This window comes from Salmo salar, chromosome ssa22, assembly GCF_905237065.1.
Source record: "Salmo salar chromosome ssa22, Ssal_v3.1, whole genome shotgun sequence".
NCBI lineage: Eukaryota > Metazoa > Chordata > Actinopteri > Salmoniformes > Salmonidae > Salmo > Salmo salar.
This window is the reverse complement of record NC_059463.1, coordinates 18,357,138-18,375,973: the sequence shown is the minus strand read 5'-3', so window position 1 is coordinate 18,375,973 and position 18,836 is coordinate 18,357,138. Positions and strand designations below refer to the sequence as shown.

Genomic DNA, 18,836 nt, shown 5'->3' with positions numbered 1-18,836 from the left:
TACACGTTTAACAGATGTTATTGCGGGTGTAGCGAAAGGCTTGTGCTTCTAGTTCCGACAGTGCAGCAATATCTATTAAGTAATATCTAACAATTTCACAACAAATACCTAATGCACACAAATCTAAGTAAAGGAATGGAATTAAGAATATACAGTGGCAAGAAAAAGTATATGTAAACCCTTTGGAAATACCTGGATTTCTGCATAAATTGGTCATAACATTTGATCTGATCTTCATCTTGGTCACAACAATAGACAAACACAGTCTGCTTAAACTAATAACACACAAACAATTATACATTTTCATGTCTTTATTGAACACCCCATGTAAACATTCACAGTGCAGGGTGGGAAAAGTATGTGAACCCTTGGATTTAATAACTGTTTGACCCTCCTTTGCCACCAATAACCTCAACCAAACTTTTTCTGTAGTTGTGGATCAGACCTGCACAATCGTTTTGGACCATTCCTCTTTACAAAACTGTTTCAATTCAGCAATATTCTTGGGACGTCTGATGTGACGTGCTCTATTGAGGTCATGCTGCAGCATCTCAATCGGGTTGTGGTCAGGACTCTAACTAGGTCACTGCAGAAGGTGTATTTTCTTCTGTTGAAGCCATTCTGTTGTTGATTTACTTCTACGTTTTGGGTCGTTGTCCTGTTGCATCACCCAACTTCTGTTGAGCTTCAACTGGTGGACAGATAGCCTTATATTCTCCTGCAAAATGTCTTGATATACATGGGAATTCATTTTTCCGTTGATGATAGCAAGCTCCCCAGGCCCTGAGGCAGCAAAGCAGCCCCAAACCATGACGCTCCCTCCACCATACTTTACAGTTGGGATGAGGTTTTGACGTAGGTGTGCTGTGCCTTTTTTTCTCCACACATAGTGTTGTGTGTTCCTTCAAAACAACTCACCTGTAGTTTCATCTGTCCACAGAATATTTTGCCAGTAGCGCTGTGGAATATCCAAGTGCACTTTTGCAAACTTCAGACATTCAGCAATGTTTTTTTTGGACAGCAGTGGCTTCTTCGTGGTGTCCTCACATGAACACCATTCTTGTTTTGCGTTTAAGGTATCGTAGACTCGTCAACAAAGATGTTAGCATGTTCCAAAGATTTCTGTAAGTCTTTAGCTGACACTCTAGGATTCTTCTTAACCTCATTGAGAGTTCTGCGCTGTGCTCTTGCAGTCATCTTTGCTGGATGGCCACTCCTAGGGAGAGTAGCAACAGTGCTGAACTTTCTCCATTTATAGATAATTTGTCTTACCGTGGACTGATGAACATCAAGGCTTTTAGAGATACTTTTGTAACCCTTTCCAGCATTATGCAAGCCAACAATTGTTAATCTTAGGTCTTTCTGAGATTTATTTTGTTCTAGGCATGGTTCACATAAGGCAATGCTTCTTGTGAATAGCAAACTCTATTTTTTGTGTGTTTTTTATAGGGCAAGGCAGCTCTAACCAACATCTCCAATCTCGTCTCATTGATTGGACTCCAGGTTAGCTGACTCCTGACTCCAATTCGCTTTTGGAGAAGTCATTAGCCTAGGGGTTCACATACTTTCCCCAACCTAAACTGTGAATGTTTAAATGATGTATTCAATATAGACAAGAAAAATACAATAATTTGTGTGTTATTAGTTTAAGCACAATATGCTTGTCTATTGTTGTGATGTAGATTAAGATCAGATCAATTTTGATGACCAAGTTATGCAGAAATCCATGTAATTCCAAAGAGTTCACATACTTTTTCTTGCCACTTTATAAACTTGACTTGGAGTAATGTTTGTATTTTACATACTAGGCATGGCCTGTAGATTTACCCTACTTTTAAGATGTTGCTCTAGCAGGGTGGGTGTAAAGAGACACATGATATGACTCCATTGGATATGACTTTCAGTCTCTACTCCTCTGCTTCTCACGAGTAGGTCTAAGTGATAAAGTCTACCCAGATTACACTAATGACACTGGGAGGTTAATCTCATCACAGAATGATTAATAAACCTTAGATGTGCCTCAACGTATTTTAAGAGACATGCCTGGGAGCACATTAATGTCATTAATCCATCTGCTCACCCCCACCCACCCACATTAAAGCACATTTGCAACCATTACCTTCCGCAGAGGTTACCAAAATCTGCCTAATGTATGCAATTACATCATGGAGCTCCCTGCAGTTTCATGCAGATATAATTCTGGGACTTGTTAAAAACATCAGCATTGGTGTGTGAGTCTCTCTGTGTTTGTGTATGCAAATCATGTGTATTCATGCAATATAAAGTGCTCTCTGGGTTATATCTGAAGAGAACATTCAAGTTTTTTTCATAATGAGATTTTTGTTCCATGTGACAGCCTCTGAAATCTGATGACTAATAATCATGTTAACCCAGAAGTCCTTCATAGCTGACTAACTGACATTATTATAACCTCCCTCTCTCTGTCTCTCTCTCATCAATGATGTCAACAAGGCAGACAACAGAGCCATCCGATCAGAATTCTATCAAAAGAGGTTAATCACCGTGAAAGAATCTCATTTGAAAACATTAAGAAGTTCCATGTGGAATATGCAATTTGATCTCATAATGTGATATCATTGGTGGAAGGTTTTTGACATTGGAGTGATCCCCCAGTACTTTTGTATACTTTTTAGCCAGTAGTTCTGAAAATAACACTCACAAAGCAAAAGTGGTCCCTAAGAATTACATACTACGTCACATATGTGCAGATATGTGCACCACGTCATTGTTCTCTCGTTCTGCTGTGTGTGTATCGTGCTAGCTGTCACTCAAATGGCAGGGGGCTGAAGCTCATTGGCTAGAACTCAAATTGCTAGAGGCCTGGCCCATGTGGGAGTATATTATTAGATGCAGGGAAAATGGCGCAGCACACCTTCCAGAAAATCCCTAGTTTGAAAGCGACTGTTTTTGTTGATGTAAAAAAAAAAAAAAATTTACTCATAGATTATGCATGTATGAACTACATATTGACACATCCAGCCCAATACTTAGTAGTCGCTAAAGTTCCGTAGAATGTCTTTAAGACTCCATAATGTTTTATCTGGAGATGTTACAATGCAAAAACTGGTGGCATATGAAGCTTTAGCCCTTGCTCTGTAATATGAATTGTATTTTGATCTCAATAAAATATTTATGAATATTGAAAACTTAATATTTTTGATTTGGCAAATGTTTTAATATATTGTGGAATATAATATACTCTATGGGCATATCAAAATTCCAGAGTAGGATCTCTGCTAGTTTTGAAGGTATGGTCGGTCCATTTTATACAGATTTATTTACCTTTATTTAACTAGGCAAGTCAGTTAAGAACAAATTCTTATTTTCAATGATGGCTAGGAACAGTGCCCCTTGTTCAGGGGCAGAACGACATATTTGTACCTTGTCAGCTCGGGGATTTGAACTTGCAACCTTTCGGTTACTAGCCCAACACTAACCACTAGGCTACCATGCCACCCCATGGAGATAAATTGGCATAGTAGGCAAAGTACAGTTGAAGTCGGAAGTTTACATACACTTTAGCCAAGTACATTTCAACTCAGTTTTTCACAATTCCTGACATTTAATCCTAGTAAAAATCCCCTGTCTTAGGTCAGTTAGGATCACAACTTTATTTTAAGAATGTGAAATGTCATAATAATAGTAGGGAGAATTATTTATTTCAGCTTTATTTCTTTCATCACATTCCCAGTGGGTCAGAAGTTTACATACACTCAATTAGTACTTGGTAGCATTGCCCTTACATTGTTTTGACTTGGGTCAAACGTTTCAGGTACCCTTCCACAAGCTTCCCACAATAAGTTGGGTGAATTTTGGCCCATTCCTCCTGACAGAGCTGGTGTAATTGAGTCAGGTTTCTAGGCCTCCTTGCTTGCACACGCTTTTTCAGTTCTGCCCACAAATTTTCTATAGGATTGAGGTCAGGGCTTTGTGATGGCCACGCCTATACCTTGAATTTGTTGTCCTTAAGCCATTTTGCCACAACTTTGGAAGTATGCTTGGGGTCATTGTTCATTTGGAAGACCCATTCGCAAGCAACCTTTAACTTCCTGACTGATGTCTTGAGATGTTGCTTCAATTTATCCACAAAATTTTCCTACCTCATGATGCTATCTATTTTGTGAAGTGCACCAGTCCCTCCTGCAGCAAAGCAACCCCACAACATGATGCTGCCACCCCGTGCTTCACGGTTGGGATGGTGTTCTTCGGCTTGCAAGCCCCCCCCCCCCTTTTCCTCCAAACATAACGATTGTCATTATGACCAAACAATTCTATTTTTTGTTTCATCAGACCAGAGGACATTTCTCCAAAAAATACGATCTTTGTCCCCATGTGCAGTTGCAAACCGTAGTCTGGCTTTTTTATGGCGGTTTTGGAGCAGTGGCTTCTTCCTTGCTGAGCTGCCTTTCAGGTTATGGCGATATAGGACTCGTTTTACTGTGGATATAGATACTTTTGTACCTGTTTCCTCCAGCATCTTCACAAAGTCCTTTGCTGTTGTTCTGGGATTGATTTGCACTGTTCGCACCAAACTACGTTCATCTCTAGGAGACAGAACGCGTCTCCTTCCTGAGCGGTATGACGGCTGCGTGGTCCCATGGTGTTTATACTTGCGTACAATTGTTTGTACAGATGAACGTGGTACCGTCAGGCGTTTGGGAATTGCTCCCGAGGATGAACCAGACTTGTGGAGGTCTACAATGTTTTATGGAGGTCTACAATGTCGGCTGATTTCTTTTGATTGTCCCATGATGTCAAGCAAAGAGCACTGAGTTTGAAGGTAGGCCTTGAAATACATCCACAGGTACACCTCCAATTGACTCAAATTATGTCAATTAGCCTATCAGAAGTTTCTAAAGCCATGACATCATTTTCTGGAATTTTCCAAGCTGTTTAAAGGCACAGTCAACTTAGTGTATGTAAACTTATGACCCACTGGAATTGTGATACAGTGAGTTATAAGTGAATTCATCTGTCTGTAAACAATTGTTGGAAAAATGACTTGTGTCGTGTACAAAGTAGATGTCCTAACCGACTTGCCAAACTATAGTTTGTTAACAAGAAATTTGTGGAGTGGTTGAAAAACTAGTTTTAATGACTCCAACCTAAGTGTATGTGAACTTCCGACTTCAACTGTATCTGATCACAGTCCTCCTTTTACTTCTATTATTGCACATCCTGCAAATCACCAGTAGAGGGCGACCATTTTGAGTTAATTTACACATTCTCTCAGTTGGTAATGCTTCAAATAACTCCAATAGTAGCAGAGATCCCACTCAGGAACTTTGATTTGCCGAGAGAGTATATTATGTTCAACAATAATATGAAACATTTACCAGATAATTGTTTTGATATTTTCAATATTCATGATTATTTTGTTCAATATTCATAAATTAATGTAAAAAACATTATTGCAATTATTGCAATATTATTGCAGAAAACAAATACTGAAGGCATCTATAAATGAAATCCCATCTTATCTTTCCAAAATGCTTCTAAAAATCTGCAATGAACACCAAATCTATCTTTTCTGCTTTTACATAATGTTCAATAGTTTCCAGAAAATAAAGAATATTGTCACCAATGTAGTGACCCTCAATAAAGCCAGATTGCTCACTTTGTCATTTTGCTTATTACTTTCTTTATTCCAATGATAAACATTTTAATACAATACGGGTGTCACAGTACACTACGGGTCTCTAGTTTTTGAGGTGTACAGGGATTTTATATTGGCCATTTGCCTCCTGCTTCAATCGTTACGTAATCAGTTGGTGTACAATCATAGCCAGGAGATTTACCAGTTTTGAAAGAGTTAATTTACATTAGTATTTCATCCTCAGCAATCAACCCGGCACAGGATCCTTTTGTATTTCTATTAACTGGTTCCCATCGTCTTCAGGGAAGAGTTACAGTCAAGTTCTGTTAATGGGGTTACCTGCTCCCAGAAAGAAAAAAATGTGACTGAAATATTGTACTTTCTCCTGTAATATCTGGTTGGGTGATAATAAATTAAGCCCTTCAGAGGAAAGCAGTTTTATGACCATTTTCTTATGGTGATTCCTTTGGTTCAACCTTAAAAAAAAAGCTTGTAACACTTTTCAACTTTTTCCCTCCAAGCGGCGTTTGATCTGTAAATAATACTTTTAACCCTTTCTGCATAAAGGCTCTCAAGCTCATGTTGTCTACTCTTGATCAGAATAAGTATTTCAATCGGAGGTTCTATTACTGCATCAATTTGTTTACTCAAGTCATTTATACCCTCAGTTAATTCATTTTCCCTCCTAACATACACACACACACACCCATTTTCCCTCCTAACATACACACACACCCATTCAGTCAAGTGATGACCACTTGACTGAATGGTGTCTGAACACACTTTTGAAAGTGTCCCAGACAACCTGAGCATCAGTTGATCCCGCATTATGTTAAAAAAAAGAACACAAAATTAGTTGTTTTTTTAATACAAATTCTTCATCTTTTAGGAGTGATTGACTGACACCACTGTTTGCCTTGTAGCACCTACGGATGAAACCCTGTGAACTCTTAAAGGAGACCTGGGTGAGGCCAAAATGTAATAAATATTGATAAATAATTTCTCAATTATGCTTTTAGATATAAATGTCAAATATATGTCAATAATCCTTCCTCCAAAGGACTATTCTATGAACTGCATTTCTTGAGAATCATGGTCTTTTTTTGTCTGGGTTTTATAAAGAATCCCTCATCGTCTTTGTATCTGTTGAAGAAGTTATCTGACTCCTATGGATATTGATCAAAGTGCACCATCATTCAGGATTTTCCTAATCAAGTCCTGATGGTCAATACAACTGTGATAAGATACTGTGATTAGCCTAATTGAAGAAATGAGCAGATGTCTTCATAATAGAAGAGAAATTCTCATATTAGTGTAGTAACATGCCACATGGTAGGCTACAGCTTACATAATGCAGTGATAGCCTAGCTACACATTACTTGAGGCGTTTTGAGGAAGTGAGAGCACCACGTCATCTGTCAATTCTCTCTTTTCAAGAACATTCTGAATGTCACAGGTTCTCCTTTGACCTGTTCGAACTTTCTGTTATCCATCATAGTACAGTTACTGTTGTAACCAGGGAGGGACTGTAGTGACCAGAGGAATCCTAGCCCAACACTCAATCATCATGGGATAGTCAGTCTGTGGTCAAATCAAATCACATCACATTTAATTTGTCACATACACATGGTTAGCAGATGTTATTGCAAGTGTAGCGAAATGCTTGTGCTTATATACTCAGCAAAAAAATAAACGTCCTCTCACTGTCAACTGCGTTTATTTTCAGCAAACTTAACATGTGTAAATATTTGTATGAACATAACAAGATTCAACAACTGCGACATAAACTGAACAAGTTCCACAGACATGTGACTAACAGAAATGGAATAATGTGTCCCTGAACAAGGGGGGGGTCAAAATCAAAAGTAAAGTCAGTATCTGGTGTGGCCACCAGCTGCATTAAGTACTGCAATGTATCTCCTCCTCATGGACTGCACCAGATTTGCCAGTTCTTGCTGTGAGATGTTACCCCACTCTTCCACCAAGTTCCCAGACATTTCTGGGGGGAATGGCCCTAGCCCTCACCCTCCGATCCAACAGGTCCCAGACGTGCTCAATGGGATTGAGATCTGGGCTCTTCGCTGGCCATGGCAGAACACTGACATTCCTGTCTTGCAGGAAATCACACACAGAACGAGCAGTATGGCTGGTGGCATCGTCACGCTGGAGCGTCATGTCAGGATGAGCCTGCAGGAAGGGTACCACATGAGGGAGGAGGATGTCTTCCCTGTAACGCACAGCGTTGAGATTGCCTGCATTGACAACAAGCTCAGCCCGATGATGCTGTGACACACCGCCCCAGACCATGACGAACCCTCCACCTCCAAATTGATCCCGCTCCAGAGTACAGGCCTCAGTGTAACGCTCATTCCTTCGACAATAAACGTGAATTTGACAATCACCCCTGGTGAGACAAAACCGCGACTCGTCAGTGAAGAGCACTTTTTACCAGTTCTGTCTGGTCCAGCGACGGTGGGTTTGCCTCTCTCAGCCTATTGCAGAGAGTCTGAGCACTGATGGAGGGATTGTGCGTTCCTGGTGTAACTCGGGCAGTTGTTGTTGCCATCCTGTACCTGTCCCGCGGGTGTGATGTTCGGATGTACCGATCCTGTGCAGATGTTGTTACACGTGGTCTGCCACTGCGAGAACGATCAGCTGTCCGTCTAGTCTCACCGTAGTGCTGTCTTACTCGTCTCACAGTTCGGACATTGCAATTTATTGCCCTGGCCACATCTGCAGTCCTCATGCCTCCTTGCAGCATACCTAAGGCACTTTCACGCAGATGAGCAGGGACCCTGGGCATCTTTCTTTTGGTGTTTTACAGAGTCCGTAGAAAGGCCTCTTTAGTGTCCTAAGTTTTCATAACAGTGACCTTAATTGCCTACCGTCTGTAAGCTGTTAGTGTCTTAACGACCGTTCCACAGGTGCATGTTCATTAATTGTTTATGGTTCATTGAACAAGCATGGGAAAGTGTTTAAACCCTTTACAATGAAGATCTGTGAAGTTATTTGGATTTTTATGATTTATCTTTGAAAGACAGGGTCCCGAAAAAGGGACGTTTCTTTTTTTGCTGAGTTTAGTTCCGACTGTGCAAGTAATGTCTAACAGTAATCTAACAATTCCACAACAACTACCTAATACACACAAATCTAAGTAATGGATGAGTGATGACCGAGCGACATAGGCAAGATGCAATAGATGGTATAAAATACAGTATATACACATATGAGATGATTAATGCAAGATATGTAAACATTATTAATGTGGCATTATTAAAGTGACTAGTGATCCATTTATTAAAGTGGCCAATGATTTCAAGTGTGTATGTAGGCAGCAGCCTCTCTTTGTTAGTGAGCGTGGGGACTCTCACTAGAACCTTACATCAGTTTATGGCATTATCTTCCTTGCACTGAAATGTACAATTTTAAAGTCAATCTAACACAACATTAGCATTTGTGTCCATTCATTATATACTGCTCAAAAAAATAAAGGGAACACTTAAACAACACATCCTAGATCTGAATGAAAGAAATAATCCTATTAAATACTTTTTTCTTTACATAGTTGAATGTGCTGACAACAGAATCACACAAAAATAAATCAATGGAAATCCAATTTATCAACCCATTGAGGTCTGGATTTGGAGTCACACTCAAAATTAAAGTGGAAAACCACACTACAGGCTGATCCAACTTTGATGTAATGTCCTTAAAACAAGTCAAAATGAGGCTCAGTAGTGTGTGTGGCCTCCACGTGCCTGTATGACCTCCCTAAAATGCCTGGGCATGCTCCTGATGAGGTGGCGGATGGTCTCCTGAGGGATCTCCTCCCAGACCTGGACTAAAGCATCTGCCAACTACTGGACAGTCTGTGGTGCAACGTGGTGTTGGTGGATGGAGCGAGACATGATGTCCCAGATGTGCTCAATTGGATTCAGGTCTGGGGAACGGGCGGGCCAGTCCATAGCATCAATGCCTTCCTCTTGCAGGAACTGCTGACACACTCCAGCCACATGAGGTCTAGCATTGTCTTGCATTAGGAGGAACCCAGGGCCAACCACACCAGCATATGGTCTCACAAGGGGTCTGAGGATCTCATCTCGGTACCTAATGGCAGTCAGGCTACCTCTGGCGAGCACATGGAGGGCTGTGCGGCCCCCCAAAGAAATGCCACCCCACACCATGACTGACCCACCGCCAAACCGGTCATGCTGGAGGATGTTGCAGGCAGCAGAACGTTCTCCACGGCGTCTCCAGACTCTGTCACGTCTGTCACGTGCTCAGTGTGAACCTGCTTTCATCTGTGAAGAGCACAGGGCGCCAGTTGGGAATTTGCCAATCTTGGTGTTCTCTGGCAAATGCCAAACGTCCTGCACGGTGTTGGGCTGTAAGCACAACCCCCACCTGTGGACGTCGGGCCCTCATACCACCCTCATGGAGCCTGCTTCTGACCGTTTGAGCAGACACATGCACATTTGTGGCCTGCTGGAGGTCATTTTGCAGGGCTCTGGCAGTGCTTCTCCTGCTCCTCCTTCCACAAAGGCGGAGGTAGCGGTCCTGCTGCTGGGTTGTTGCCCTCCTACGGCCTCCTCCACATCTCCTGATGTACTGGCCTGTCTCCTGGTAGCGCCTCCATGCTCTGGAAACTACGCTGACAGACACAGCAAACCTTCTTGCCACAGCTCGCATTGATGTGCCATCCTGGATGAATTGCACTACCTGAGCCACTTGTGTGGGTTGTAGACTCCATCTCATGCTACCACTAGAGTGAAAGCACCACCAGCATTCAAAAGTGACCAAAACATCAGCCAGGAAGAATAGGAACTGAGAAGTGGTCTGTGGTCCCCACCTGCAGAACCACTCCTTTATTGGGGGTGTCTTGCTAATACCCTATAATTTCCACCTGTTGTCTATTCCATTTGCACAACAGCATGTGAAATTTATTGTCAATCAGTGTTGCTTCCTAAGTGGACAGTTTGATTTCACAGAAGTGTGATTGACTTGGAGTTACATTGTGTTGTTTAAGTGTTCCCTTCATTTTTTTGAGCAGTGTATATAGATTGTATTTTGTGGGGGGAAAGGTTATTCTAACAAGAGTCCCATTGCCATACTGTACATTTAGAGTACGCTAAGTCTACAGTGGTGATAGTAGTAATGATGATGTGTCACCATTGTCTTCCATGGAGGGCAGTGAGCGGTGCTGTCAGGGAGAGGAGAGGATAGAGGGGCACTACCCAGATTGTTATTGCCCTGTGAGTGATTCATTACTCTCTCCGCCTTAGTGGTTTGATTAAGGCTCCTGTGATTTATCTATGTTATTCAGAACATTATTATACTATCCATATACGCACTCAACAAAAACACAGTGTCTACTGGCTTGTGCACGTGGGTGCATGTGCGTGTGTGAATCTCCTTGCTATAATATAAATCTTGTAGCTTGCCAAGTGCGTCTGAATAAATTAGGAAATGTACTCTCTCCATCAACAATTGCGTATTAAAGCAGTATTGTGGAAAACTCTAACCAAAGATTAAGGCAGAGACTATTTAATTGTATAATATAAAAATCTTTAATCAAGCAGCTGTGAGGGAGCTCTATCTCTGATTTCACAGGGAAGAAGTCCAAGAGTAAAATGGCCCTTATATAGTGGGAGGTAAAAATACAATGATTATTGCCCTCCGACGAACCATCAAACAGGCAAAGCATCAATACAGGACTAAGATTGAATCGTACTAAACTGGCTCCAACGCTCGTCGGAGGTGGCAGGGCTTGCAAACTATTACAGACTACAAAGGGAAGCACAGCGCGAGCTGCACAGAGACAGGAGCCTACCAGACGAGCTAAATCACTGAAGCATGCATGAGAGCATCAGCTGCTCCGGACAACTGTGTGATCACGCTGTCCATAGCCGATGTGAGTAAGACCTTTAAACACAAGGCCGCAGGGCCAGACGAATTACCAGGACGTGTACTTCGAGCATGCGCTGACCAACTGGCAAGTGTCTTCACTGACATTTTCAACCTGTCCCTGACTGAGTCTGTAATAGCAATATGTTTCAAGCAGACCACCATAGTCCCTGTGCCCAAAAACACTAAGGTTACCTGCCTAAATGACTACCGACCCGTAGCACTCACGTCTGTAGCCATGAAAGGCTGGTCATGGCTCACAACATCACCATTATCCCAGAAACCCTACTGTAGACCCATTCCAATTTTAATACGGCACCAACAGATCCACAGATGATGCAATCTCTATTGCACTCCACACTGCCCTTTCACACCTGGACAAAAGGAACACCTATGCGAGAATGCTATTCATTGAACGCTGAGCTGTAGTCAACACCATAGTGCCCACAAATCTCATGACTAAGCTAATTACCCTGGGACTAAACCCATCCCTCTGCAACTGGATCCAGGACTTCCTGACGGGCCGCCTCGAGGTGGTAAGGGTAGGTAACAACACATCCGCCACGCTGGTCCTCAACACAGGGGCCCCTCAGGGGTGCGTGCTCATTCCCCTCCTGTACTCCCTGTTCACTCATGACTGCATGGCCAGGCACGACTCCAACACCATCATCAAGTTTGCCGATGACACAACAGCGGTAGGCCTGATCAGTGACAACGATGAGACAGCCTATAGGGAAGAGGTCAGAGAGCTGGCAGGACAACAACCTCTCCCTCAACGTGATCAAGACAAAGGATATGATTGTGGACTACAGGAAGAGGACCCAGCACGCCCCCATTCTCATAGACGGGGCTGCAGTGGAGCAAGTTGAGAGATTCAAGTTCCTTGGTGTCCACATCAACAAACTATCATGGTCCAAACACACTAAGACAGTCGTGAAGAGGGCACCTTAAAGCCTATTCCCCCTCAGGAGACTGAAAAGATTTGGCACGGGTCCTCAGATCCTCAAAAGGTTCTACAGCTGCACCATCGAGAGCATCCTGACTGGTTGCATCACTGCCTGGTATGGCAACTGCTCGGCCTCCGACCGCAAGGCACTACAGAGGGTAGTGCGAACGGTCCAGTACATCACTGGGGCCAAGCTTCCTGCCATCCAGGACCTCTATACCAGGCGGTGTCAGAGGAAGGCCGTAAAAATTGTCAAAGACTCCAGCCACCCTAGTCACGGAATGTTCTCTCTGCTACCGCATGGCAAGCAGTACTGGAGCGCCAAGTCTAGGTCAAAAAGCTTCTTAACAGCTTCTACCACCAAGCCATAAGACTACTGAACAGCTATTCAAATGGCTACCCAGACCCCTCTTTTACACTGCTGCTACTCTCTGTTTATCATCTATGCAGTCACTTTAACTCTACCTACATGTACATATTACCTCAATTACCTCGACTAACCGGTGCCACCGCACATTGATTCTGTACCGGTACCCCCTGTATATAGCCTCACTATTGTTATTTTACTGCTGCTTTTTATTTATTAGTAACATTAATTGTAAAAAATGTACTTAACACTTTTTTCCCCCTTAAAACGTCTTGAAGCGTTGTTGGTTAAGGGCTTGTAAGTAAGCATTTCCCTGTACGGTCTACACTTGTTGTATTTGGCGCATGTGACAAATAAAATTTGATTTACATAAGTTCTTTTATACAAGCAACAGTTCCAGAACACAATGGCCTTTGTTAGGGTGCAGACATACCAGGAGTCTATGAAAGGCATAACGTCACAGTCCAACACAGAACATATCCTTTGAGAAGTTACAACATCCCCTGATGCGCATTACACACTTATTAAATTATTTAAAATGTGATGGATGTGTTTACTTTAAGCTGAAATTGCCTGGGTGTAATCATTGTGCCAGAAGTGTAGTAAATATGTCTTATCTGCAGTGAAAATGCATGTTGTGCGTTTAATGGTTCAGATCTGTGAGCTTCAGTTTGTCTTCATGTCATCAGGTTGACAGAGTGGAGGAAGCAAGATAGCAGCAAATGCATAGAGTCCCTAGACGTGAATGGAAAGGTGGAAGTAAATACATACATATAACCTACTAGGGGATGATTTAATGTCAAATGAGTGTAGATGTTGGATACACTTTCAAGAACTTTGGCTACATATCAATGGATTTGAGGGATTTTCAGATCTCCATCTTCCAACCAGTACAACGTATACCTTTTCACCCCCAAAATGTTTTGATGACCCCCACTTCCTCCCTTTAACAACTGACCCAGGGCCTGCATTGGAATAGTCTTAATGATAATAGTATCAGTGAAGCTGTAATACATAGACCAGTCTAAATCAGTCTTTAAAAAACAACCAGGGAGTTCAGTAGTCCATCTTCTGGATTCTGCTGTCTTCCTGGTGTGAGGGGTGGGTGGGGCGTTATTGCTGGTTTGCACTTTGTACTTCCTGTTTCTAATGGGCAGACCCCCACATACAGGCAGTTTGTGCTCGGCAGATCCTGCCAGGAGGGGTGGAGGGCTAGCACTGACCTTGCTTCGCATGTTTTTTCCCGCTGTTGTCCCCAAGAGCTTTTCTAAGATGGAGGAAAGGCCCTGCCTCTGATGTTGGCTGGATCTGAAGTAGGCTAAGTCAGAGACGCATCTATAGTGGAATTTACATTGATCCCAGTGTTTATAATGGCCCAAAAAGAAAGTTTTCACACAGTTTGAATATGCAATGGAAAAAAGGACAACCTTAGATTTTTTGTTTTAGGAATGCAAGGCCATTTCTTCTGTCATATAACAATGTTTACACTTGACATAGGCTTACTATAGTCATCACCAAGCATATTAAACAAATTGAGTTGAAATCTGTTTTTGGGACCTGTAATCGTGCTAATATTACAGCAAGCATTATACAGTGCCTTCAGAAAGTATTCATACCACTTAACTTATTTCACATTTTGTTGTGTTACAGCCCGAATTCAAAATGGATTAAATATATGTTTTTTCTCACCCATCTACACACAATACCCCATAATGACAAAGTGAAAACATGTTTTTCGACATTTCTTTCAAATTGATTGAAAAGGAAATACAGAAATTGCTAGTTTACATGTTTTCACACCCCTGAGTCAATACATGTTAGAATCACCTTTGGCAGCAATTACAGCTGAGAGTCTTTCTGGGTAAGTTTCTAAGAGCTTTACACACCTGGATTGTGAAATATTTGCCCATTATTATTTTCAAAATTCTTCAAGCTCTGTCAAATTGGTTATTGATCATTGCTAGACAACCATTTTAAAGTCTTGCCATAGATTTTTATGCAGATTTAAGCCAAAACTGTAACTCACGGATCATCTCCCAGTGTCAGGTGGAAAGCAGACTGAACCAGGATTTTGCCTGTGCTTAGCTCTATTCGGTTTCTTTTTGATCCTGACAAACTCCCCAGTCCTTAAAAATTACAAACATACCCATAACACGATGCAGCCACCACTATGCTTGAAAATATGGGGTGGTACTCAGTAATGTGTTGTATTGGATTTGCCCCAATAATAGCTCTTTGTATTCAGGACAAAAAGCTAGTTGCTTTGCCACATTTTTTGCAGTATTACTTTAGTGCCTTGTTACAAACAGGTATTCTGTCCAGGCTTCCTTCTTTTCACTCAGTCAATTAGGTTAATATTGTTTTGATCGAACCTCAGTTTTCTCCTATCACAGCAATTCAACTCTTTAACTGTTTTAAAGTCACCATTGACCTATCGGCAACTGAGTTAGGAAAGACGCTCATATCTTTGTAATGACTGGGTGTATTGATACACCATCCAAAGGGTAATTAGTAACTTCACCATGCTCAAAGTGATATTCAATGTCTGCTTTTTTATTTTGACCCCTCTACCAATAGGTGCACTTTCTTGCGATGCATTGGAAAACCTCCCTGGTCTTTGTGGTTGAATCTGTGTTTGAAATTCACTGCTCGACTGAGGGACCTTATAGATAATTGTATGTGTGGGGTACAGAGATGAGGTAGTCATTAACCTCTTACATGTAATGGCAAAATGTAGATTTCTGTCTAAGTAGACATACCCAAAAGTAACTGCTATTCATGTGGAATTACATGATTCAGTCATGCAAATACTTGGTATATTTGGAAAGAAGACATCTGGGAGATTATGAGGAAATGATCAAAAGACAGATAGGAGTTACATAGCTCAGAATACACAAGATCGAGCACACACAAAATAACCTTGTTTCATTTTGAAAGTCATCTTTCATTGATAAGCAATAAGTGAATTATTGATGACTAGAGCTGGAAACACATCAGATGGCTTCCACAACATTGTGAACAATATCAGAGAAAAATGGGACTGATAGACCTAACAACTGGAAATGGGCAGATGTTTTAGTAAGTGGTGTCAGGTGTGGTCACGGGACATTGCCAAGTGTCCCTATACCTCTCCAAAGTGACATATGTCTGTAAATGAGATAATGCCAATGCTATTACATATTTGTCCTTTCAACCTCTCCAAAGTGTCCGAATGTGGTAATTGCACTGTTTTAGCACACTGGATGTGCCTAAAAGGTATTGTTCACTATAAAAAACTAAATGTTTACAACACCCAACTCTTTCAAACATTGTGGTGGTTTTGGGGGCCAAACAGGGGATATCCATGGTTTTTTCAACCTCTCCAAAGTGCCTGAACATTTAGCCTAGGCATATCCAATGTATTGGTCCTACATAAAAATGAACTGTTTACAAAAATAATATAAAAGCAACAGATGTACATTAAAAATATATATAAAATGTCTTATCAAACACAAACTTGGTTACACATGTGTCCTTCACTGAAAAAGGTGCAAAAATAGAAATAAGCTAAACTATTTACAAATGGCATTTGTGTTTGTTTTACATCCTATGTGTAGCTGATTAGATTTATCTTTCACCATAGCTTGTGCATGTCCTGGTAGTCTTTGAAGCAGTCCCCCTCTGCCAGGAAACAAAAAGCGAACTGGCATTTCGGACAGAAGATCTGGCATTTCACCCTTTTCCCCTGTGTTTTGTGCAATGCTTGCAGTTCTTCCTTTTGTCTTTTTGCATGTGTGTTGTATAGTGGAGCTCACCTTGAGTGGGGGGTCTTGTGACGGTTGTGAAGTTGCTTTGGGCCCCCAATTCAGCCCTTTCCAACACCAGCTGCTCTCTGAAGGCCAACTTGGAGAGAGGGGGTTAACCTTTTGCTTTGGCCATCTGCTTGTGGAGAATGAAAGAAAGCATTTACTGTAGCAATGTCCACAACTTCCTGGTCTTGTGGAGGACCTGGTTGTAGCCTATCAGAGCATGCTGTCATTGTAGTCCTTCACAGAAACGGGGACATTCTTCCTCACCCATGCCCCATTGGCATTTTTCACCCTCCTTGAGACATGGTTGTTATTGAATGCCTTATGCTGTGTGGTGAACATGGTTACTCCCCTAGTGTTCTTCCATTTCACAAAAAGCAGCTTGTTAGTCCTGATCCAACGTATGGTTCCCCTCTCCTACTGTCTTTGTCATGCTGTCATCCGGAGACACCTGAAACCCCACCTCTTTAAGGAATACCTAGGATAGGATAAAGTAATCCTTCTAACCCCCCCCCCCCCCCCCCCTTAAAAGATTTAGATGCACTATTGTAAAGTGGTTGTTCCACTGGATATTATAAGGTGAATGCACCATTTTGTAAGTCGCTCTGGATAAGAGCGTCTGCTAAATGACTTAAATGTAAATGTAAATGTAATGCTGTTTACCTTGGTCTCGGGGAAACCGGTTCTGTTAGGACAAATGGTGCCACAAGCCTCTATTTTCTTTTTCAAGAGGTCTATGAAAAATGGATGTAGAACCATCAGACGGGCTGATTGATATTTATTTTATTTTTTTTATTTTACTTTACCTTTATTAACTAGGCAAGTCAGTTAAGAACAAATTCTTATTTTCAATGACGGCCTAGGAACAGTGGGTTAACTGCCTTGTTCAGGGGCAGAACGACAGATTTGTACCTTGTCAGCTCGGGGATTCGAACTTGCTGCCGCCCCGATATAGCAGTGGGGGGTGAAGACCTTGACCGGTGGGGGCGCTTGCTGGGGAAGGGTGGCTCCCAAACGTCAACATCCAAATCTTCTGCAACCTCCAGTCTGTGGTGAATAAAATAAAGGGATATATTGCTGTAAGACACACAGAATTACAGTTGACAAAATCTACAAAACAACATTACTGTAAAGTAAAAACACCAAACCTTAACTTTATCTGTACAGTGACTCACATAGAAGGTGTGAAGAACACACAATGCAAACAGTAACACTTTGGAGACAAAGGCAGAGGTGAGAACCACAAATAAACAATGGCCATGAGAGTTTATTGGCCTCTCCAAAGTTTCAAGGATGAAACTTAGAACAGCAAACAGTGAACTAATATGAAACATAGACAATAACTACTTTAGAATTATATAACATTTTAATTATTTGTTAAATAGGCCTATGTAAACTAAATCCAAAGCACAAAAAGCAGACAACTTATAAAAAACTAAAAATACATATAGTAAATTAGAAATATAAAGTCATGAAAGCAATCTTCGTCAGCCAGTCGAAAACCTCGTTGTCCAAATCACTCCCCTGATTCCCGAGTTTGACTCCAGTATTTTATTCAAAGATTCTAGATCGGTATACTTATTCATAGCTGTCTTTTTTAGTAGCCAGTCCCCTGTGTAATGGATGCCTACAGCACGGAAGCAGGCGACATCATATTTTTGATGCGCAAAGATACTGTCACTCGGTGGACATTCGATGTTTCCATTACGTCATACATCATTAGATAACATTGGCAATAGGCTAGATTTGTTCCTAACAACCTAAGGATTCATTTGATACCTAGAGCTCAAACACAGACCAAATCGAAGCTTACCTTGTAAGATGTTTGGTTAAAACATTGTGTAAAATAAACATTTTGACTCTCGGGGCTGGTGATCAATAATGGTAGGTCCCAGGCAGACAAATAATATATCGTTATGATCTGTGGAGTCCTGGCTTTCAGTGTGTATCATGTATTCTGTGTTTATTTTGTTTACGCTTCACAACGCTATCTGAAATGTAGGTAGCAGCCATCTTGAAATGTGGTTATCTGCTCGACCTTGCCTTATATATTCGTATCCCCATATATGGTAGTAAGTCACACCAAAGACTTTCAAGGAACCGATCAATAGCCAAGATACTCAGCTTTCCGCAGACCCCCTGCGTTTGCAGCAGTGGTTTAAAGTACTTAAGTAAAAATACTTTTAAGTACTACTTAAATCGTTTTTTGGGGTA

General features: G+C 41.5%; 1 protein-coding gene across 1 annotated transcript in view; it reads right to left on the bottom strand.

Moving 5' to 3' along the window:
- LOC100196693 (ubiquitin-like modifier activating enzyme 3) overlaps positions 1–18,606 on the bottom strand; it is a 41,487-nt gene extending 22,881 nt beyond the window's left edge. Inside the window, 4 exon segments of the mRNA NM_001141715.1 lie at positions 16,629–16,752; positions 17,286–17,356; positions 17,535–17,669; positions 18,436–18,606. The gene's annotated coding sequence lies outside the window, so the exon portion shown is untranslated.
- Positions 18,607–18,836: the final 230 nt, after the last annotated feature.